This window comes from Chlorocebus sabaeus, chromosome 3, assembly GCF_047675955.1.
Source record: "Chlorocebus sabaeus isolate Y175 chromosome 3, mChlSab1.0.hap1, whole genome shotgun sequence".
Taxonomy (NCBI): domain Eukaryota; kingdom Metazoa; phylum Chordata; class Mammalia; order Primates; family Cercopithecidae; genus Chlorocebus; species Chlorocebus sabaeus.
Window position 1 is genome coordinate 21,037,358 of NC_132906.1, and position 24,258 is coordinate 21,061,615.

Consider the following 24,258-nt stretch of genomic DNA (forward strand, 5'->3'; position numbering starts at 1 on the left):
GGATGGTCTCAATCTCCTGACCTTGTGATCCACCCACCTTGGCCTCCCAAAGTGCTGGGATTACAGGCGTGAGCCACCACACCCGGCCATATGAATGTCATTTTTACTCTTATTCTTACAGACCTGAAATTATTTCCAAAGAAAGAGAAAACATTGCACACACGTGCAAGCATGTGTGTGTTTAATATGCAGACTCAGAGCTGCTTGACTTTAGAGCTCAGGTAAGAAAACCCAAAAACCTAGGTGACAAATGTTCACTATGGAGCCAAAGTTCAATGTGCATGAAAATATCTTATTTAAACATTAAAACACATATCTGGGGTGTTGGAGTTAGCTTATTAAACTCATTGCTGAGTTTTGCTCATTAAATAGGAGTGAGAAACTGAGGTGCTTTTGCAGAAGGGTGACTAGTGAAGGGTTCGGGAATAAGCTATAAAAGGATATGGAAAGAACTGGCAAGAGGAAACTGAGATGGGTGCGTGGGGGAGATGAAAGTTGTTATCAGATAGTTAAAAGACCAAAATACTCCAGAAGTAAGATTTATTCATTGTAGCTCCAGGTGACTGGAGCACAGATAGACTTGACTCCATAGAAGTAGTAATCCTTTCCTATTAGATTTTTCCTTGAATGAAATAGTTACCCTACCAGGTAGTAAATTCTCCTTACTGAAAGTTTAGCCTCTCCAATAATTGACCCAGAAATGCTGTCCAAAGAATTCTCACTGTGGGGGAAGGTTGGTCTAAATTGGCGCTTCCTAACCCGTTGACTAGATAATCTAGGAAATCCTTGAAATTATTTGAAGGGATGATTGATTAAATCCATGTATACCCCAAGTATAATCTTCAGATCCAATTAATAGTGTGCCTTCACTTTTATTCATTACCATTTTCCAAGTGTACATAGACGCTATTTGATTAATACAAATTTTCATTTAAAAATCTTTCAGAATTCCTATTAGCCTTTTGATGTTACCCTTTGTTTCAGTATCCATCAGTGTTCATCCATACAACTATAATCATGTGTGAAATCTGTTATTTCCTTTCCTTTTTAAAAAAAATTAAAAAATGTGTTCTCCTGTGAAAGAAGCCTTAAAGAAACAAAGAGGTAAACTATATTCTCCTACAGGAAAACCTAGTATTATAAAGATGTTAGTTTATCCTCAAAATAATTTATACATTTAGTACACTTTTAATTAAAATCTCAACTGTTTTGTGGTGAGCAGATGCAGGGAAATTGGACAAATTGATTCCAAAATGTATTTGCCAGAATTAATGTTCAAGAGTGCTCCATCCCTCAAATAAAAGGGTTCTTGTCCTACCAAATTGCAAATTCATTATAAAACTACAGTGTTTCAACAGTGTGATCACGGAGCTGAAGGAGATTTTGGGTGAATGGAAAAGGAGAAAAGATCTTAAACCAGACTCACATAAGTAAGAATTCAGCATGTCATCAAGATATTGTACAGAAAATGAAAGTCACTTAAGGTGTTTTAAATACAAAAGGATTTAATTCAGACATCTGCTTACAAAGTTATTGAAAAAGCTAAAGGAGCTATTTCAGAGCAGGGTCTTTGGAATGACTTCCAGAATAACTGCAGGCCTGCCTGCCAGGAGCCCTATAATCTTAGGCCCCATCAGCAAGGGAGGAGATCAGAAGCTCCCCCCACCACCACCACAGAAACTACAGAGTCTAAGAATGTGCTACCGTAGCTGGGATCCAGGAATCAGGAATGTGCCATCTCCGCAGCCTCAGTTTCTAGCTGAAAAGCTAACACTAGATCACGGCTGCAGAAATACGCCATGTTTCCAAAAACCTGCATGAGTGCACTTATCTTGCACAACCTAATTTGTGCTGAGAATTCTAGGTTCAAAATCAGTGCTTGGTTGAGAATGAAGATTGTAAAGAGTGCTTGGCTGATGGCGAGATACCAGAATATCTGCAACAAGTATTATCAGGAATAATGTATCATCAGGGATAACAATAGTAATTTAATTATTTACATTTTGAAAAAAGGGCCTGGGCCACTTATATTTTAAAAAGAAATAGTAATAATGAAAGTTGAGAACCTGTGGTCTTGGTCAGAGGTTAGCAAACTTTTTCTGTAAAGGGTCAAATGGTTCATTTTTTAAGTTTTGTGACATATAGTCTCTGTCACAACTACTTTACTAGGCCACCATAACAGGTAAGCAGGTGATGTATAAGTGAATGAATGTGACTGTGTTCCAACAAAGCTTTATTTACAAAAACAGATGGGCTAGATTTGGCCCATGGGCTGCAATTTGCCAACATGTAGTCTGAAAAATAGTCACTGAAGTACTGTCTTCTGTTAAGACTCTGTAGCCCTGAAAAATGTGCTAATGTGATTATTGATAAGTGCTTATCTATCAAAAATTTTTTGGTATATTCTCTTAGCTTGAAAATACTACTTGTAGAAATTTCATTTGACAATAGAATAATTTGCTTCATGTGTTGTCAAGTTCAAAAAATAAAAGAAATTCTTAAAATGCCAAGCCATTTAACTTTAAAGTGTCTTTCAGCCTCAACAATTCATTAATTCACACATTTTCACAGGGATGTATGGCAGATGAATGGGCACCTTGCTTATGTCTTTGTGCTGAAAAGGGAGGGTAATCTAGAACTGGTATGTTTGAACTGAAGCATGACCTGGTATAAACTGTCACATTTTACCAACATTGCCAAAGAGCCTGAAAACGGGGTTTCTTTGAGGCAAGCTTGCCTTTTCTCATGTCTATACCACTGTTCTTTCTTTCCTCTAAAATCACAAGCACACTTACCCACAAATGCTCACATACCTGCAGACACTCTCACACAGAAGTGCGTACATGTGAGTGCACACATACTGTCATTTTTCGATGACCTCAGTTTTTATAAACAAGTTCACAGTACACTCTCTTTGAGATGGTGAACTTCATGTAACAAGCTAATATGAACTTGTAATCATATTTCTATTCCATAATGCTAATGACTCCTACTATAGAACTACAGAGCATGCTGGGCTAAGAAGTAGTTGATGTTCTTACTGATGTTAGTTCATCTTAGCTCACCATTTATCCAACTGATCGGGAATTTTACAGCAAAACAAAAATTCTAGAATCAGATTTTTTTTCAGGTGGGATAGACTATAGAGATTATCAAGGCCAACCTTCCTCTTTTGCATAATAAGAAACTGAGGTCTAGAGAGGGGAACCTACACAGCTTGTTAGTAGAGCTCAAATATCGAATACCTGCTCTTTTGGTGATTTAATCTTCTAATAAAGAGAGTTTTCTTACACAACAAACCACTTCAGAAATGTTTTAAAAATAGAAAGGACTGAGAGAAAAACCCACTGGACTAGTCGCTCAAGAACATTTGGAAGAATTTCATGTTAATCAGTTTTCAACATAAGCTATTCACTCTTACCTTGTAGATGTCACAGGAGTCTTTTTAACTTCATCAAGTTAAGATAGATGGCTTATCTACATTTAAAATTTTTTAATATGTTCACTTAATCATATACGAATGACCAAAGAGTTTGGTTAATTAATAGAACCTCAAAAAATTATACCTCAGACATGAAGTGAAAGCAAAAATATAATGTCGAGTATTATTTTTCAGATTTTATAGACAAAATATAATTCTATTTACATAAAAAACTATAATCATCTCTTGCTTAATACTGGATGGTATTACCTTGGAGTTATTTCCACAACTGTCAGTATAGGGATGAAAATAACTCATGTTCTGAACATTAGGAAGGCTGATCTTCAACTCTGCTGCCTTCTTCTCTTAAGTGGGTTCTTGCCAACCTCTTTGCTCTGCACATTTGAAAAAAGATGCTTGTCAGCAAAATCTAGGAACTAGTTATCTTGGTGAATAATGGGAACATCTTGTCTCAGTAGAGGAGATTAATGCTACCTCTGTGGAATGGACTCTGATATCTGCAGGAAATTTAATACTAGAGGTCAAAGTTTCAGTAATGCACCTTTGAGAAAGCAGAGTTTGCTTGAAAATTTGTACTGCCCGAACATGGGATATAAGACAGAAAAATCATTCCTCATCACAGCATAGAAAAAGATCCAGCTTCTCAGTTATATTTAAAAATTACTAATTTTTCTAAGTGAAGCAAGGGACACATGCGTTTAATGTGTTTAGCAAGTCTGAGGACAATGCAGAAATATCAGTAAACACAGAAATGAAGGCTATTGAGAAATTAACACTAAATATATGTCAAGAAAAGCTGGGGAGTGAAATTCTTAAATTCCTAGGCAGACATGGCATTTAGGATTCTTTATCTCCTAAGAATAAAAGAGAATGATGTAATAAGCCTTTTTGTTTTTTTAGCAGAGTTTTTTTTTTCTAATTGAGTGTTTTAAAAGCAAAAATATTATCACATTTCTTTTCAAAGTGCATTTGAACCCAAGAGTTTATAAATAAGTTCAGGACTATCCATAATATTACTGATTCTTCATTTACATTTATTAATTGATGTCAAGTTGTAAGAATGGAATATAGAATTATAGAAGTAAAGCAATAGACAAGCTTAGCTTAAACATGTAATTTTCAAAAGAACTCAGGAAATTGACCTCTGATAAAATAAGGCAGACTACGTATAGAGTTTTTTTTTTTTTAATCTCTCTCTCCCTGCTCCCTCCTCAAACCAGAACCATGCTAAATTAAAAAAAAAAAAAAAACAATTCAGCAAATCAGAAACACTGAATTTATGAAAATACAATGCAGATAGGAGCTATATAACCTGTTTGATATAATGGCTAGAGAACATTGCCAAAGAGCACTTTTATATGAGGTCAAAATAAGATATTTTCATATAGTCAAGGGTTTTGCAAATATTCTTCCCATGCTAGCCATGAAAAAACAACTTGAGGATCTAGTCCAGCAAAACAAAAAAGGAAATCAAGAAATGAGGCACAACGTAGGTTCATAGAAATACTGGAGCTAATCAGAAATGAATTGAAAAGAAATTTCAGTAAGAAATGTATGCAATGTGAGGACTATAGTAATAATAATGTATTCAGGAATTTTGCTAAATGGGTAGATTATAGTTGCTCTTGACACAGGGCAGAAAAATGGGTAACTATGTGAGATGATGAATATATTAATTTGTTCCACTATAGTAACCATTTTGCTATATATGTATCTTATAATATCATGTTGTATACCTTAAATATGCACAATAAAATATATCTTAAAAACAGAAATCTGAGGGCTGGGTGCAGTGGTTCACACCTGTAATCCCAGGACTTTGGGAGGCCAAGGCGGGTGGATCACAAGGTCAGGAGTTCAAGACCAGCCTGACAAAAATGGTGAAACCCCATCTCTACTAAAAAAGAAAAAAAAAAAAAAATTAGCTGGGCATGGTGGTGCGCACCTGTAATCCTAGCTACTTGGGAGACTGAGGTAGAAGACTTGCTTGAACCCAGGAGGCAGAGGTTGCAGTGAGCCAAGATCGCACCACTGCACTCCAACCTAGGTGACAGAGCAAGGCTCTGTCTCAAAGAAAAACAAAAACCAAAAAACCCCAGAAATCTTTGTAGCCCCCACAGGCAGAAATGAGTCCAAGAAGTCAGAGGGCTCCACGCTGGATATATTTAAGAATAAAATAGAGTTCATGCCACAAAACATGGATGTTTGAAATAACGGGGTAAAGGCATATATAACTTTGTTAACAACAAAAAAGAGACAATTAAAATTCCGAAATGGAAAAAAAGAAAGTCTGAATAAGAAAGTCAAGATCTATTTATTTATTTATTTATTTATTTATTTTGAGACAAGGTCTCACTCTCTTACCCAGACTGGAGTGCAGTGGGGCGATCTCGGCTCACTCAAACTTTTACCTCCAGGTTTAAGTGATTCTCCTACCGCAGCCTCCCAAGTAGCTGGGATTACAGGCATGCACTACCATGCCTGGCTAATTTTTATATTTTTGGTAGAGATGGAGTTTCGCCGTGTTGGCTGGGCTAGTCTCGAATTCTTGGCCTCAAGTGATCTGTCTGCCTCAGCTTCCCAAAATGCTGGGACTACAGGCGTGAGCCACTGCACCTGGCCAATGTACTTAGAAACTAACATAGAGTATGATTTGAGGTTCTGTAGAGTAAAAGAGAAAAGATTTAACATTATCTTGATGGCTTAAATATTCTCTTTGGAAAAGTTTAGTTATAATAACATAGGATTATATTTCTTTTCTTACGAAACCAATCATAATTCATCATTCTTTAACAAGTAAGAATGTCTTGCATTCTAGAATGTGAGCTCCTGAAGGTAAGAATTGGGTTCGTCTTATTTGCTGTGGTCTCTGTAATGCCTAGGCTAGCATGTGGGATATCATACATAGCAAATCACTATATGCAGACTGACTGATTATGGCAGCCAGTATGGATTGCTTATAAAATAGCTATTCCTTGTCAGCAGCCCTGCTCCCTCCCCGGTTTGTTGTTAAAAGTTGACCGAGAACACTAAGATTTTTAAGCCACAGATTTGGCCAACTCTGGAACTTTTCAACTCTTTGTTGTGTGAGACGATAAATTCCTTTGGTTACTCTTTTTTTTTTTTTTTTTAGTGCTTTTTAAATTTCAGTGGAAGGTCTCCCAACTAATGCAGAATTTGTGGCCAGAAGTAAGATGCTGGAAGTAACAGGTCCTAGAATGTGGAATGTGTTGAGGAAAGGAGTCATTTATAGAGGGGAAACAGAGCCTCTGCTTTCCAGACTGGGCAGCTGATGATCCTTGTTAGGTGAAGGTGAAACATGTTATCAAACTGGAAGCTTTTGTACCTTGGATTCAGAGCATTTGCTGAATGGAGTTACCATGTTAAATATGGTGAGAAGAATTACAGTATCGCTTGCAGCTTTTAGATTTGTCTTAGAAAGACAAACATAGTCTGTAGGTAGTTCATCCTAAAAGCAGATTAGAAAGAAAATACAGCTTTGCTAAGATACGATTTGCTGTTGACTTGCAATGTAAGTTAATGGTAAATACCATTAGGAAAGCTGTTATGATCATCTTTGAAGGCAGACGGGTCCTCACCCAAAGTTTAGTTTGAAAGCCAAGACCGATGATGACACACACCAAGAGGACATAAAAAGCTTTGTTATTTACATAAGTAGTGTCTCTGTAGGGAATAGGGAAGACCTCTTGAGCAGGTCCAAAATGGCTTGAGAGAGCAAGGAAAGGAGACTGGCTTGGGTTTCTATTGTGGTTAGGGGCTGGGACTGGGGGTGGGGGTGGGGGTGGTTTGTGCACTGGAAAGGACTTGCATTGTTTGTATCTCCCATTGGAACAAAAGAAGGGAGCATCCTCACTTTCTTATCAGCCTGTCCAGATGTGGAACACACAGGGAAGAGGGAGGGGTGAGACTTAAAAACTGCAAGCAATAAAACATTTTAAAAATGGAGTTAGATTTCTTGTTATGTAATACAAGCCAATACTTTATGATCTACTTCCACATCAAGTAGAACACACAGAGGCAGGAAAACAATAGACTTAGCAGAAGAAGATGATAAGACAGGAATTCTCAAAGGTTGTATGTAGGCAAGAGTCTAACCATTGATAGTTATATAGTTTATGGAAGTGGCTAGAAACAGGTACATTGAAAGTCAACTTAGTTGTTAAGGGGACTGTATTGCCAAATGAAATTCATGCGTAGTGACGTACACCTGGGATTGTTCAGCTTTTAAAAAGACACCAGGACTTTTGAACTCATCTGAGAGAAGTAGGGTGCTAAATCTCTGTAGCTCCTAGAACTCTTCAAAGAACTGTGGTTTTAGAGTATAACAGGCAAGCACTGTTTTCCAAGATGGGATAATCAGGCATAAAAGATGTTGGGCAGGAGAAATCCTTCCAGAGAACAGAGTTAGCAAGCCACAGGAGATGAGCCAGCCAGTCTTTTGTATACTTTCTTTTTTTTTTTTTTTTTCTGTCCAGCTGCCTCTTTTTTTCCCCATAAGTTATTGGGGTACAGGTAGTATTTGGTAACATGAGTAAGTTCTTTAGTGGTGATCTGTGAGATTTTGGTGCATCCATCACCTGAGCAGTATACACCGCACTCTGTTTGTAGTCTTTTATCCCTCACCTTCTTCCTACTCTTCCCCTAAAGTCCCCAAAGTCCATTGTATCATTCTTATGCCTTTGTGTCCTTATAGTTTAGCTCTCACATACCAGTGAGAACACATGATGTTTGGTTTTTCATTCGTGAGTTACTTCATTTAGAATAATAGTCTCCAATCTCATCCAGGTCACTGAAAATGCTGTTAATTAATTCCTTTTTGTGGACGAAGAGTATTCCATCATATATATATATTTATATATATATATATATATAAATCACAGTTTCTTTATCCTCCTCATTGATTGATGGGCATTTGGGTTGGTTCCACGTTTTTGCAATTGCAAATTGTGCTGCTATAAACATGCATGTGTAAGTATCTTTCTCGCATAATAACTTCTTTTCCTCTGGGTAGATACCCAGTAGTGGGATTGCTGGATCAAATGGTAGTTCTTCCTTTAGGTCTTTAAGGAATCTCCACACCGTTTTCCACAGTGGCTGTACTAGTTTACATTTCCACCAGCAATGTAGAAGTGTTCCCTGATCACTGCATCCACACCAACATCTACTGTTTTTTGATATTTTGATTATGGCCATTCTTGCAGGAGTAAGGTGGTATCACATTGTGGTTTTGATTTACATTTCCCTAGTCATTTGTGATGTTGAGCATTTTTTCATACATTTGTTGGCCATTTGTCTATCTTGTTTTGAGAATTGTCTATTCATGGCCTTAGCCCACTTTTTGGTGAGATTGTTTTTTTCTTACTGCTTTGTTTGAGTTCATTGTAGATTCTGAATATTAGTCCTTTGTCAGATGTATAGATTGTGAAGATTTTCTCCCATTCTATGGGTTGTCTGTTTACTCTGCTGACTGTTCTTCTGCCATGCAAAAGCTCTTTTAGTTTAATTAGGTCCCAGCTATTTATCTTTGTTTTTTATTGCATTTGCTTTTGGGTTCTTGGTCATGAAATCCTTGCCTAAGCCAATGTCTAGAAGGGTTTTTCCAATGTTATCTTCTAGAATTTTTATAGTTTCAGATCTTAGGTTTAAGTTGATTGATCTTGAGTTGATTTTTGTACAGGTGAGAGATAAGGATCCAGTTTCATTCTCCTACATGTAGCTAGCCAATTATCCCAGCGTCATTTCTTGAAAAGGGTGCCCTTTCCCCACTTTATGTTTTTGTATCCTTTGTTGAAGATAAGTTGGCTGTAAGTATTTGGGTTTATTTCTGGGTTCTCTATTCTGTTCCATTGGTCTTTGTGCCTATTTTTATACCAGTACCATGCTGTTTTGGTGACTATGGCCTTATAGGATAGTTTGAAATCAGGTAGTGTGATGCCTCCAGATTTCTTCTTTTTATTAAATCTTGCTTTGGCTATGTGGGCTCTTTTTTGGTTCTATATGAATTTAGAATTTTTTTCTAATTCTGTGAAGAATGATGGTGGTATTTTGATGGGGATTGCATTGAATTTGTAGATCGCTTATGATAGTATGGTCATTACTATCATATGGTCTATCATGGAGAAGGTTCCATGTGCTGTTGAATAGAATGTGTATTCTGCAGTTGTTGTATGAAATGTTCTGTATATATCTGTTAAGTTCATTTGTTCCAAGGTATAGTTTAAATCCATTGTTTCTTTGTTGACTTCCCGTCTTGATGACCTGTCTAGTACTGTCAGTGGAGCATTGAAGTCCCCCACTATTATTGTGTTGCTATCTCATTTCTTAGGTCTATTAGTAATTTTTTAAATAAATTTGGGAGCTCCAGTGTTAGGTGCATATATGTTTAGGATTGTGATAGTTTCCTGTTGGACAAGGTCTTTTACCATTATATTATGTCCCTCTTTGCCTCTTGTAACTGCTATTGCTTTAAAGTTTGTTTTGCGTGATATAAGAATAGCTACCCTTGCTTGTTCTTGGTGTCCATTTGTATGAAATGCCTCTTTCCACCCCTTTACTTTAAGTTTATGTGAGTCTTTATGTGTTAGACGAATCTCCTGAAGGCAATAGATAGTTGGTTCATGAGTTCTTACCCATTCTGTGGTTCTATATCTTTTAAGTGGAGCATTTATTCCATTTACATTCAGCGTTAGTATTGAAATGTGAGGTGTCGTTGCATTCATTTGCTCTTTGATGCCATTGTACTTGGTTTTTTGTTTGTTTGTTTTTTGTTTTTGCTTTTTAACTTATATTTTTGTTTTATGGATCCTGTGTGATTTATGCTTTAAAGAGGTTCTGTTTTGATGTATTTCCAGGATTTGTTTTAAGATTTTTCTGTCTTTGTTGGATTGGGTTACATGTTGAGTATATTTAGGTAAATAACCTGTCTATTTTAGACATAGGTTCCTGGGCCACAAGAAATCATATTTAGTTATTCTGATAGAGAATACTGCATAACTCCAGAGTTACATAACTTGGAGTTTAGTACAGCAACTGATGAGGCTTGGGATCTTCTTCTTTGAGGAGTGGTTGAGTGTGTTCTGTGTGGCATTGATCATTTTTGAAAATTCTTTATGGGACAAAGTCTTTGTAGAGATGTTGGGTAGCAAAGATAGACACTGTTGCCTACTTAGCAATTATTCTCTCCCTCATTCTTTTCAATAATACTCAAGTTATGTTTAGAGATATATTACATGGGATTCACCTCCTTCCAGGGAATGAAGGATGATTGGTTTAAGCCAATCATGGAAACTCTGTTCTCCTTCCAAATGATTAGTGTAGGCACTGGCATGGGGTGTAATCTTGGCCAATGAGATAAAAGTGAAAATCTATTAGGAGGGTTTCCAGCAAAACATTTTCTCACTTCGTAAGAGGGACATAGGGAATGACTTGTTCCTTTCTTACTCTGCATGTTGTTTTATAAGGATATGATCTCTGAAGTCCCTATAGTTATGTTGCAGCTCTGAGGAAAAAGCCATGAGAATTATTTTACAAAAAAGCTCAAATGCTAAACATTCTGTAAATTCAAAAAAACTAACACAGTCTATTTATTATGTGAGGCAATAAACACTTTAGTGTTTAAGAGTTTTTAGCTACTATCAAAAGACAAAATTACAACAAATTTAGTTATAGATCTAATTGGCTTTTATTTGCAATTCATGAATTGGAGCTCCCTCCATTCTACAAAATAGAAAGAGAGCTCACATTAGGCAATAGCAGAAGAGTGGGGTTTTAAAGGTCATAACAAGGAAACAGAGCAAAAGAATTTTTTTTAAAAGCTCATTGATTAACATCAGGTTACTGTTTTTTGGTAATGGTTAAAGGTAAGGGGACTTTCTTATTATGCTGACTCTGGTAGACTAGAATCTCCTGTTTTAAGGGAAAACTCATTTGTTTTTGGATCTGTCTGCTTCCTTAAAGTTCAGTTTAACTATGTGGCATTTAGCATGAGTGACTCCATTTTGGTTTGGTCAGGTCTGTTGGGGTCTAGTACAGAAGCTCAGTCCAAAACAATGGCATTTCATATATTTTTTAACATTAAATATTCTATTACTTGCAGCTAATGGCAATCTAATGGAAACATTGATATTATCATAATACTGTAAATGCTGTTTGTTTCTTTCAATACTTAGAACCCATACATAGAAAGAACATGGAACACTTAATAGTTATAAAGAACAATGTAAATATTATAACCTTGACAATGTCAGAGTTGGTGGATAGAGAAATAGAAGCTTTCAGTTTGTTATTTCAGCCAGTAAGCCCACGCCTCAAGAGTCCTTGTGTGTTTCTGCTTGCTCTCCCTTGTACCTCTGCAGTCACTGTAAGAACACACCTGACCCAGCCTAGTGGAGGTTCAGAGCCACTCAGTGCAGAGATCCCACATGAGACGAGCCTGGATTTGCCAATGCAAGCTCTCTCCTGTACATGTGAGTGAGCACAATCAAAAGCAGCAGAGCCACCTATACAACTGTCCCAGAAGCATGAGCAATAAACAGCAATGTTGAATGCCATTGGGATATCTCAGTTATTTGCTATGTGCCATTACTGTGACAAGAGATAACTAATACAGGATAACTGATACATTCTGATTCTCTTCTTTTCAGGCACTTGGTAGCAGGTTGTTTTCGTTTGACCTTTTGAAATTAAGCATGGCCATATGGCTTGCTTTAATAAGTTAGATGTATGTAGAAGCAACGTGTGTCTGCTGGGTGCAGACATATGTAAGACCCAGGTAGGACAAGGCAGCTCCTCTTTCCTCTGAATGGTGATAGTCTAGTACATGTTGAAATGGAACCATCATTAGACTCGGTTCCTGAGTGAATAGAGCAAGCAGAACTACCTTGGCAGCCTAGGTAGATGTATAACATGAGCTAGAAATAAATTTTTGTTGCGTTAAGGTGCAGAGCTTTGCAGGTTGTTATTATCAGAGGATAATGTTGCCTATCCTAACTGATGCAGGTGTTCCTGGTAGGCTTCATTGAAGAGGTTGCATTTGAGCTTAGACTTGAAGGTGAAGGGGTTATCTGTATGGAGTCTTCTATTAGTTTGTTTTCATACCTCTATAAAGAACTGCCTGAGGCTGGGTAATTTAGAAAGAAAAGAGGTTTAATTGACTCACAGTTCTGCATGGCTGGGGAGGCCTCAGGAAACTTACTGTCATGGCAGATGGGAAAGCAAAGACCTTTTTCACATGGTGGCAGGAAAGAGAAAGTGAGCAAGAGCAAGGAAAACCACCTTATAAAACCATCAGATCTTGTGAGAACTCACTGTCATGAGAATAGCATGGGAGAAACCACCCCCAAGATCCAATCACCTCCCACCTCGTCCCTTGACATGTGGGGATTATGAGGATTACAATTTGAGATGAGATTTGGGTAGGGACACAGATCCAAACCATATCATGTTCAGAGGCAAAATGTTGCGGGGAGAGAGAATAGCAAGTGCAAAGGCTCTAAGGCAGGAGCATGCCTAGTGTGTTCAAGAAGATACATGTATGGGGGCGGGGAGAGAAAGAGTAGTAGGAGATGAGGTTACAGCATCAAAAGGCATGGAGCCAAGGAATGGCACCCTGCAGATCATGTAGAGCCTTGCAGTTCATTCTAGAAATTTTCACTTTTGTGTTTGTGTGTGATGGGGTCTCACTCTGTCACCCAGGATGGAGTACAGTGGTATGATCCTAGCTCACTGCAGCCTCAAACTCCTGGATTCAAGCAATCCTCCTGCCTCAGCCCCTTAGTAGGTGGGACTACAGGCATGGACCACCATGCCTGGCTAATTTTTTAAATTTTTTGTAGAGACAGGGTTTTTATGTTGCCCATGCTGGTCTTGAACTCCTTGGGCTCAAGCAATCATCCCACTTTGGCCTCCCAATGTACTGGGATTACAGTCATAGCCATCAAGCCTGGCCTGAGACTTTGGCTTTAATATGAGTGAAATATAAAGAACTTGCAGAGGTTTGAGCAGGGCAGTGACATTCTCTGATTTAGAGTGTGGAGAATGGGCTGCAGTGATAAAAGCAGGGATAGTAGGAAAAAGCTGTCATCCAGTAGAGATGATTGTGGCGGCTGGGACCAGGTGGTAGCTTGGAAGTGATAAGAAGTGGTTGGGTTCTATATATATTTTGAGGGTAGAGTCTACAAAATTTTCTTAGTAGATTGGGTGTAGGATGTGAAAGCACAAAAGAACTAAAGGATGATTCCAAGGTCGTTGGCCTGATGCAAAGGAAATTTGGAGGCAGATAAGGAAAGTCTTGAAAGTCAGGCAGGAAGGTTTGGATCTTTTGATGTAAACAAAGGAAAGGCATTTTAGGTTTGTGAATAGCAAAATTTGGGGATTGTGAAGTGAGGAAAAAGATGCTGTAGGTAGATTAATCTGGTACCATACAGAGAAGACAGTGCTAGATCAGATAGGAGTGCTGATGTAAGAAGGTATCCAAATCAGCTCCCAAGAGCAGTAACCTCCAGGAATGGCTCAAGCCAAGTGTGAAAAAGGAGAGATTGAGAGGAAAGTTCAGAGGTGGACAATAAGGAAGAAGAAAGATGGCAAAGGGTACATTTTGCTTGGAATTAAAGTTTACTTTGCAGTGATGAAAAGCATTGTTGCAGCCATCCAGGTGGTTCAGGGAGAGGTCTGGTTTGTGCATCCTTTAAGCAGAAGATGTAAAGATCTCTTGGAAATGAGTAGGAAAAAAATGACAATGTGGACCCACTGTAGAGATTTGCTCCTTAGTCTCTTTGGTTTCATGCTGCTTTGGTTTAGATAATGTTTCAATGGCAAGTAGAGGAACAGAAGGATGCACAGATTCACTGATTTAGACTGAAGTAAGCTTAAAATAAATTGACTATGCTTAGCAATAAAGAAATAAATGGAGCTAATCCACTGATAAAAAAAAGATATGCTTTGACCTTATCAGAGCAGCAGTAATAATCCCTTACCTTTATAAAGTATAACATGATAGAAATAAAACTGTACTTGAAGATTTCAAAACAGTAAAGTGTATTTTTATAGCCCAAACCACATTTTATTCTAGGTATGCATTCTAAATTAAGTCTTTTATGAAAAGAATAACAACAATGATAACAAAAAGGTTATATATATATCTGTATCTATATGTATCATTCTTCTCTTGAGAAGCAAAAGCTCCTCATTCATTCCTGGCTTTCTTTCTTCCTGGTTAAATAAAGAACAATTCGAATTAGCCAGTAACTTGTCTTATTTATAAGAGTGAGAACTCATGAGTTCACTCATAAAGTAAAACCCAAGCTTCTTATGTAGTCTCAAAGCCCCAGCCATCTGCCCCTGCCTGCCTCTCCACAATCATCTCAAGCCATTTTCCCCTCACTGGTGGGACTTCAGTCACATAGCCCTCCTAACTTCCCAAACACTCCAGGCTTTTCCTGTATTGGGTCCTTCATACACATGCTGTTTCCTCTCTTGCACGGCTCCTTCCAACTCCTTCACGTGGATCTCCTTTTTGTAACACTCAGGTTCTAGGCTAGAAACAGAATTCACACCACATGGGCCAGGTTGAAGAGTCTTCAGAGGCGAGGGCTGGGTTAGGGACAAATAATAAAGGTGTCACAGGGTGAACCCCAAAACTGAGAACTTGCAGAGGTTTGAGCAGGGCAATGACATTGTCCAACTTAGGTTTTAACAGTCACCTCCTCACAAAGGCCTTTCTTGGCCATTTTGTCTACGAAGGTCACTTCTAGAACTTTCAGCTGGGGAGGCCATATAGGTTCTTGGCTTTGTGCGGAAGGAATTCAAGAGCGAGCTGGCAGAGTGAAGCGAAAGCAAGTCTATTAAGAAAGTAAAGGAATAAAAGGATGGCTACTCCACAGGCAGAGCAGCCCCCCAGGCTGCTGGTTGGTGTTTTTATGGTGATTTCTTGATCACATGCTAAACAAGGGATGGATAATTTATAAATTTTTTGGAAAAAGGGTAGGGGATTCCCAGAATTGAGGGGTTCCTCCCCGTTTCAGATCATATAGGGTAACTTACCAGTGTTGCCGTGGCATTTGTAAACTGTCATGGTGCTGATGGGAGTGACTTTGAGCATGCGAATATATTATAGTTAGTGTAAAATGAGCAGTGAGGAGGGCGAGCAGGACTGCTATCATCACCATCTTGGTTTTGGCTGGCCTCTTTACTGCACCCGGTTTTATCAGCAGCATCTTTGTGACCTGTATCTTGTGAAACCAGCCTTGCCAACTCCTTTCTCAAAGGGTGAGACACTTAGAGACTAGCAACACCCCGAAGCCATGATCGGCCTGTGGGCTGAAGAAGTAAAGAGAGGAAGGAAGTGGCACTGTCTGAGCCCATTATGATCTGGAACCCTGGGGAAGGGCTCTTCCAATGGGAGCTGCCTTGGGGAGGGATACAGCTACAGACACAGGTGTAACATCAAATCATGGGACGCCCTGATCTCTATCCTCCTGCCCCTCAATCTTGAGCCACTGTCTCACTTTGTCAGAACCCACCAGCAAGCCTGAGGTCAAGGGAGCACAGGGAACTCGATCTTCAGGATCCTGGCCCCGCCCCCAGCATGAGGAAGGTCGAGAAAGGCAGAGAATAGAGTGCAATCTCTAAATGGAGGATAAGTGGCACACTCTTCTTTACTTCTGTATTTATCACCTCCTCACAAAGGCCTTTCTTGACCATCCTGTCTATGAAGGTCACTTCTAGAACTTTCAACACCGTTCTTTCTCAGCTGTGATGATAGATGAGTCTAATTATTTATTTATTCGAATGCTCTTTCCTCCTAATAGATGCTAAGCAGTGTAAAGAAAGGGACCTGCTGCTTTGCTCAATACTGGATAATTGGTGGCTGGCTCATAGCAAATACTGAAAATACCTGTGGAAAAGAAAGGGAGGAAAAAAGAAAGAAGGAAAAGAGGAAAGAAGGAGAAAAGAATGTTCCTTTAAAAAGGAGAAAGATTTGTGTGTGTACCTGTGTGTGTAATTTCAAACTCTTCACCTATCACATTAAAAACAAAACAGAAATGTTAAAAAATAAAACAATGAGAGAAAAATGTAGCAACCAAGTTGGGGAAAAGTGACAAAATAGTATGTATGGATTACTTATTTAGTACTGGTCACTCTTGCATGCTATGTCACTTAATTCCTGTGACAGTCCTGCAAGACAGGGAGCATTATTCCCATTTTATATATGAGTAAACTGAGTTTCAGAGATGCTAAGTGGCTTATTAATGTTGCTTAGGTCTTAGGTGGTATTCAAGTCAGTTCAGATGAATTAAAAACTGGAGCTCCCATGATTAACTCTTGGGTAACACAATACTCTGGGTATTGTGTGGACACATTCAGGGCCCTGTGTACTGTTTTTCTTTTTCAAAAAACTCAGCAATGTGTTCCTCAGGTTTTTATCTTAAAACATAATATCTATCTAAAAGTAGCTTTTGTGAAAAGCAATTTAGCGAGATGTTTTGTTTACGGGGGGAGAAGCAAAACCAACCATGCTATAAAGATGTTCCTCCTTGAGAATAAAAGTAGAAGAGTAATAGATTGGATGTTAATTGAGGCAGATGCCAGTGAGGATAATTTGCAGTAATCTGTGAGCAATAAAGCAAAGCGAGTACTCTTTCCCCTCCTCAAGCATCATCCACCTGATACATGTTCTTTCTTATAGTTGCAAGATGAGGAAAAATCCACAATGCAAAGCTCTTTGCTCGGTCCAAAAAGAGATTCTTTCAAACCAACCAATTACTCAAAGTTCTTAAGGTTTACATGCCATAAACAATGTACAAAATATACCTCACTTCATCATCATTTAATTTTTTCAACATGCATCAAATATCCACAGCATTCAGTGTGTTAGGAGCCCAGAGTGAGCACACATCTAGTGTGAAACCAAGATTTAAAAATTCACATTATGTGTGTGTGTGTGTGTATGTTTGTGTAGACGGAGAGAGAATGACTAGAAGTAAATATGCATAAGTAGCATACAGATATAAATACAGAAGAGAGAAATATGTTGGGGCATTGGAGTTTTCTATTATCTTTTCCATTTCATTCTAAATTATTATTCATTATATTACACTAATTATTCATAACATTATTATTCTATTTCCCTCATTTCAAAATGTTAGGGTAGTCTAATTTTGACTGAGAATTTTCTCAACATAAGTTTTAATTTTGTTTTAAGCATAAGGTAAGTTATACTTTTTATTTTTCTTTGTTAAACATTAAAAGTAAATGTTGGCCTATTGCTTTGCACTGAAAACTCACAGAGTGTAATACCAAGACTTGGGAAGGTTATACTGATTTGATTTACTAACTGATGCTAATGAGATAATTTGAGCTTCCTAAAATTCTGCCTTTATTTACTTAAAAAAAATGCTCGCTGGCTTTTTATATTGTCTCAAATTAGAATTCTTAGTGAAAAATTTACTTTCAAAATTTACCTACCAAAAAGTTATTTACCGATTTCTAAATAATAAGTAAATATTTGAAATGATTGACTGAAGCACAAGGCTTGTACCATATTGGACAATACATCTCAGCTCTATCCATTGCTATTTACCATTCTACTTGGTTTTTAGCTCTCTACATAGATAAATAGGAAATCTTAAGAACAGACTCTTCTTCTAGTAAAGCTGTAACAGACTGTGTTTCCCAAAGATAGCTGCACCAATATGCATATGAACTTTTCCTCCCTCCAAGGGCCTGGGACTGTGTCTCTTTTTGTCAAATTTGGTCAGAGCCTTGTGACTCTTCCAACCAACAGACCAATATGCCTGAAGGAATGCTATTTGACTTCTGAGTCTAGGTCATAACAGTGATTCAGCTTTTGCATTGCTTCCTCTCTCTCTCCCTCTTTCTCTCTTTCTCTCAGTTGCTTGTTCTTGAAACCCAGCCTCTTGGCTGTGAAGAAGCCTAACCTAGTTCATATAGAGAAGCTATATGAAGAGGCCCACATGTAGAGGAACTGAGGTTCCCGGCCAACAGCCAGCATCAGTCACCAGCCATGTAAGTGAACAAGCCTTTAGTTGCCCCCACTGCCTTTTCACTGCCCTGGCCCCCACCTAGTCCAGTAGAAATGAAATATTTTCATTGAGCCCGGGCATGGTGCAGATTCATGAGCAAAATAAATACTAGGATTGTTCTAAGCTAAGTTTTGTTGTGGTTTGCTGCACACAGTAACTGCTACAATAACATTACCCATTAGAGAGCTTATTCAAATTAATTGGCTAAAGGCCTATTCACGTTTTTTCTAAACACAGAGATAACCAAGTATTTAACACTCGACAACTTTCCCAATGCCCATTAGAATTCATAAGCAAACAGGAATCACAGTTTGGGGTCAGGATCCTAAGATGACCCAACTCAGCACTGTTTTCTAACAGTGATAAGGAGATAATTTATGAGAGAGTAAGATTTTTTTTCAAAGAACCTCCAACATTTGGTCTAAAACATTGTTGTTTCCCTGCCAACTTCTTATTGATAAATGTATCTTATACTTTAAAAAAATGTATTTATGCTTTTAGCTGAAACATTTCTTAGATTAATACATTCCAAAACAATACATTTAAGATGTAAGTACTGGTTTTTGTGTTTGGGGATTTGGCTAACTAGTTCACATCGACCCGATCCATATCAGTCTTTCTGGTCTCTTATAGCTGTGTCCACTGGCATTTCCCATTTCTAAAGCCTAATCTGTTATTCTGTCCTTAAACAGTGTTTTATAAATCTCCTCATCTAATTAAGCATCATCTCTAAACTCTTCTAGCTCTGTCATGTTTTTTCTTAAGTTCCAATAACTGGAATTTTATAGAGTTTTCAATTCGCATTCAATTCCCTAACAAATATTTATCCAGTGCCAACTGTGTGTCAAGCACATTGTAGGAAAACAACAATTAACAAAAAAGAGACAAAGTCTCTGGTCTCATAAAATTGACCATCTGGTTGGGGAAATCATGAATTAGATAACAATGTAAATATTTAATTTCAAGCATAAATAAGAGCTATGAAGGAAAAACAGACAGCTATGAGATGATGTAACAGATGGATGTTGTACTTATTGCCCATTTATTCAACAGGTTGAACGCAGTAAAGTGCAAGTAGAGAACAGCTTTTTTCTTTCTCAGCCCTATCTTTTTAAACCTGTGTTATGTAATTGTTCTTCTTTGACCCTCATTAAAATTTTGGGCAGACCTCAGGCCTTTTTGAATCACTTTCAGATATTATTTAGAGTAGTCTAGTATCACAATCTTAATTTCTCACTCATTTTCAGGCTTTTCCCCTTTTGTAGTTGACTTAGCCTCAGAAGCCTGTACCAGGGAAGTGGGCATGGGAATTTCCTTCTTGTTTCCTGTTCCACCTCCTCTCCCTTGGTTAGAGGACATCCCTATGCTCTCCGGGTTTAGATCTTGTTGGGAGAGGGTAAAGACTTCCTTTGTCTGTTTTTCCTTCCATTGCTCTTTCTGGTGATGTATACCACTTTGCGGGGCAGGGCTGTTGGAACAGGTCAAACAAATGTCCCCAGGAAGCAGTGGACAGGGCTGCTAGACTCTTTCCTAATATACATGGATTACAGCTCACATACTACCTTTGCTTCCATGTACCTGGTTTTATGGAATCTTCACAACATTTCATTCCAGTTCATCTTTGTTGATGCAATATTTAGCTCTCAGGAAGGTCTAATATTGTTTGCAGTGATGGTAATATCTTGCCACTTCCTCATTTGGATAATTTATAGATACGTTAAATAAAATGGGTACTACTTCCTGTGTCTTGGCAAGCTCTATCCTTACATTATTACATCCAACTTTTTGTGCTCTTAGCTTCTTCTCCAAATCAATCCTCCCAGACAAAACTTTTTTTTTTTTTTTTTTCAAATCAGTGATGATGGCTTGTGTGTGTGTGTGTGTGTGTGTGTGTGTGTGTGTGTGTGTGTGTTTTCCTCTTGTTGTCCAGGCTGGAGTGCAATGGCATGATCTCAGCTCACTGAAACCGCCACCTCCCAGGTTCAAGCAATTCTCCTGCCTCAGCCTCCCAAGTAGCTAGGATTACAGGTGCCCACCACTGTGCTCAGCTAATTTTTTGTATCTTTTAGTAGAGATGGGGTTTCACCATGTTAGCCAGGCTGTCTTGAACTCCTGACCTCAGGTGACCCACCCACCTCGGCCTCCCAAAGTGTTGGGATTATAGGCGTGAGCCACTGTGCCCGGCCGATGACTCCTTTTTATTTGCACTGGGGGTGAAAGATTCTCAACCTTTCTTTTTAGACTAAATAATTTACATTCAGCAGTTAATACAATCCCCTTCCTTATTTATTCCTTCAGAAAAAAAACAAAGAATTAGTCAGATTTGTATTCTCCATCTAAAAACCACAGTTTTCCTCTAGATAAGTTCTCAATAATCCTACTCTTTGCTATCAGTCTACCCATTTGCTAATATTGAAAAAACCCAGTATGTAGGTATTCTAAAATCCTAGGGTCCCAACTGTACCCTCTTCTATGAGCCACTCATTGGCAAACCACAGTCCTGAGGCATTGGGATCATTTGTAGTGAAGGTTGTAAGTTTTGGTCAATAGTTGTGTAATTTCACTGTTAACTTTATTCAAAACTTTCTTGGAGTAGTACTTCCTGAGTCAGTGTGGTGAGTCAGGAGGTTATGGTGAACAAACCTGGGTTCAGATGCTGGCTTTACCACTTGGATATATTGTACTGTAGGCACTCAATAATGGTAGCTGTTATTATTATTATTTTCTATACTAAGTTCATAAAATAACTCTAGAATATTCTGGATAATAATAATTGGAACTAGGAATATCAACTTTTCTGATGCAAATGTTAATCTGGGAGTGGGCATTATGTTAAATTCACCATTAGGAGCAAATTAGCCTATTCATTGAATAAACATTAATGCTCATTTAATGTTCCCAGGTTAATAAGCCTGGACTTGCCCTTGGGCTTGCGTAAGTAAATAATAATAGTAACACCATATGTAGGGAGAGACCACTATTAGAACCAAATCCTGAAAGGAAGGCTACTGATCTGGGATCTCTATGCATGAATATGGAATCCTTGTTGTCCAGGTATTTGTCTACAATAACATATGGAAGAATTGAAGCTTTATGAACACAATGTGAAAGAGAATCATGAATTTACTCCATAAAATGTATATTTTATGTTTTCTAGCATATAATTAAAGAATAATTTATATAATGAAACAGAATATGACAGTGTTCTCATAATTTCCCATTTTCCATCCCTGCTAGTTGGAATCTATGCACATTTAAGAGACTTTCTCTTTGGTTTTGTTGAATTTCTCTTCTTCTTCAGTCAACCATGTTCTAGTAACCCTTCTCTGACTAATGTGTCACTCGTTTCTCAAGGCTGATGTAGTCACACAAGAAATTTTTCAATAGAATTCTCAAATAAGATTTTTTTCAATGTTACCCATAAGGGAGTTTTGCATCTTCCAACATGCTCTGCAAATGGCTCCCACTAGTCACTTATCAGTCAGCCTAGGAATGTCACAGCCTTGCTGTCTACCCTGAGCAGCACTGTGTAATCAGCCTTCTGTCCCTATGTGTCCTGTCTGAACTGTGAAGAAGTGATGAGGCTTTTACCTACTTTCCAGCATGAAAAGTATTTTTATGACTGATGCTCCAAACTGAAAATAGATTCCCCTTTGAGCAGAAACATGGATGTTGCTATGCTTTCAGGTTAATTCCATTAAGGTTCCGACCAGGCTGCTCAGTTCATCTTATACCCGCTCTAACGTGACTTGCCTTTTAAGGTTCAGTGTGTCCCAGAAAATATCTCCTGAGATGCTTATTGAAAAATGATTCCAAGGTAAGGCACACTGGGCAGTACTGCATTGCATACCATTCCCTTGGGAATCCTTATTGCACATTAGGGACTTACAGGCTCTGGTATGTCCTACAGTAAAGGTACTTGGCTTAACCTAAGCTTTCCCCAACTTAATTTGAGCTGGCAATTGAATTCATTTATTTTATTTTTGCAAAATACCTGTTAGCCTTTTTGGAGACTTATCTCCTTTTGGACACATTGGGAATGCTGGTGTGGGATTTTAAGGTAAAATGCACTGTCATAAAAACACTCAGCTAAACATCACAATATTTCTGAGATGCATTCATGGGCGAGAATCTAATTTTACAGAAGAAACTGATTCTTCCAGTAGTTAAGTAATAAACAGACAGCTTTCATGTTGGCAGCATCCGGTTAACTACTCTGCAGGCTGAAGGAAATGCTGATGCGGCCTCACGTTTGTAAGAAATATGAATTGGTTTGTTGAAAAAGAAAATATCCCATCTGCTGAGACTCTGTGCGTGTGTTAGTGTGTGTACATGCACTTATTTCCGAGTGCATAAGCTTGAGTCGATCCCAACTAAGATTCTGAAAAGATGAGGATTGTTGAACTCAATGCATGGTCTGGCAGCATGGCCAAGTCCAGTCCCCCAGACCTGTGCTTTCAGAGCCTCCAACATCACCGAAGTCATTATGTTTTGTGGCCTGAGAAATAGGAGGTTACTGGTTTGAGCACAAGCCCAGAAACACAGACCCTCTTGGTACTAATCCAGTACTCACAGTACTTAAGAAAATTTAAAGATAGAACCTCTGTCAGTAATTTGGACACCAATCAGAGAAAACAAGCCATTGGTTTCTTTCTATTTTATTTTCCTTTGATGCATGAGAACTATGGTGCCACGTTGAATCTTACGTCTCTTACATAGGCAACCCCAGTTGTCAGATGCAACCAGACATCCATGGCAGAATTTCCCTTTGTGAAAAGTAACTTACCAAAAGGATGTGTGGTTTGAAAAGTTTTTCCGTGTCAGTCAGCAACCCAAGTGCCTGACTTCCCATTGCAGCTTATTAACAGGCAAAAGTCTTGTTAAGTTGGAAATTTCCTCGATACAGTCCTTCCAGAGCTTCTGCTGACGGAGCTTCAGCAATTCAACTGTTTTTTATGACTTTAAGTGATCTTTTAGCACAGCTTCACTGCTTTCGTAGCTAAAAGCTCTTTAGAATGAGGCTATTTTACCCAAATCCAAGTCTGATGAATATGCTTACATGCTTACTATATAGGAATTTTAGTAGGTAGAGTTCATGTTTTCATTATTTCTAAACTTATTGGAATAACTCATGGAAATGGAGAACTGCAAACTTCTGGGATGCTTATTTTTCTTTATTAGACTATACGTACATTTATAGATCTGGAGACCTGAGTTTAGAATCCAACTGGATCTCATAAAACATCAAGTTAAATCCTGATTCAGTTTGACACTTGTGTTCAGTTATCTAACATAGAGAAATGAAATGTATCGTTAGGGTAACCTAGGGTATTCTGACATCAAAGAGATGGGCACATAAAAAGATCTGAAAGATATTTTTGAAAGCAGGGAGATTTCGTTTTGATTATGACACTAACAAAGCCTGTATGTTAATGCTAAAATGTACCTGAGACTCGTAGACAAATAGCTCCTGAGCCCAGCTCCCCGGCCACTCATTGTTGTTCTTTTTTAACAAATCCCTTCTTTCTTTTCCTTTACAACTGACCTCTTGAATAATTAGATATAAAATGTGATTTATATCTAAGTATAGTTAGATGTAATATGTGCTACAAATGTCTGGTGCTGTGTGGAGAGTCTTACCAAGGACACTGACTTGTCAAAAGTCACATAACTGTTAGATGGCAGAGCTAAAATAAACTCTCTTAATTCTCTTGTTTAGAATATTTCCTACTCTGCCACCCTGCCTTCCTATGT

At 38.2% G+C, this 24,258-nt stretch overlaps 1 protein-coding gene across 19 annotated transcripts in view; it reads right to left on the reverse strand.

Moving 5' to 3' along the window:
• The window catches only part of EPSTI1 (epithelial stromal interaction 1), a 315,408-nt gene that overhangs the window by 5,179 nt on the left and 285,971 nt on the right, over window positions 1–24,258 (reverse strand). For 3 of the 19 annotated variants that reach the window (XR_012092047.1, XR_012092045.1, XR_012092048.1), the window contains 2 exons: window positions 5,807–6,103; window positions 3,692–3,816 (listed from right to left, as the gene is read on the reverse strand). The exons of 14 other annotated variants lie outside the window; for them this stretch is intronic. The gene's annotated coding sequence lies outside the window, so the exon portion shown is untranslated. The remainder of the gene's footprint in view (window positions 1–3,691; window positions 3,817–5,806; window positions 6,104–24,258) is intronic. 2 more of the 19 variants (XR_012092046.1, XR_012092049.1) reach the window with 1 other exon arrangement.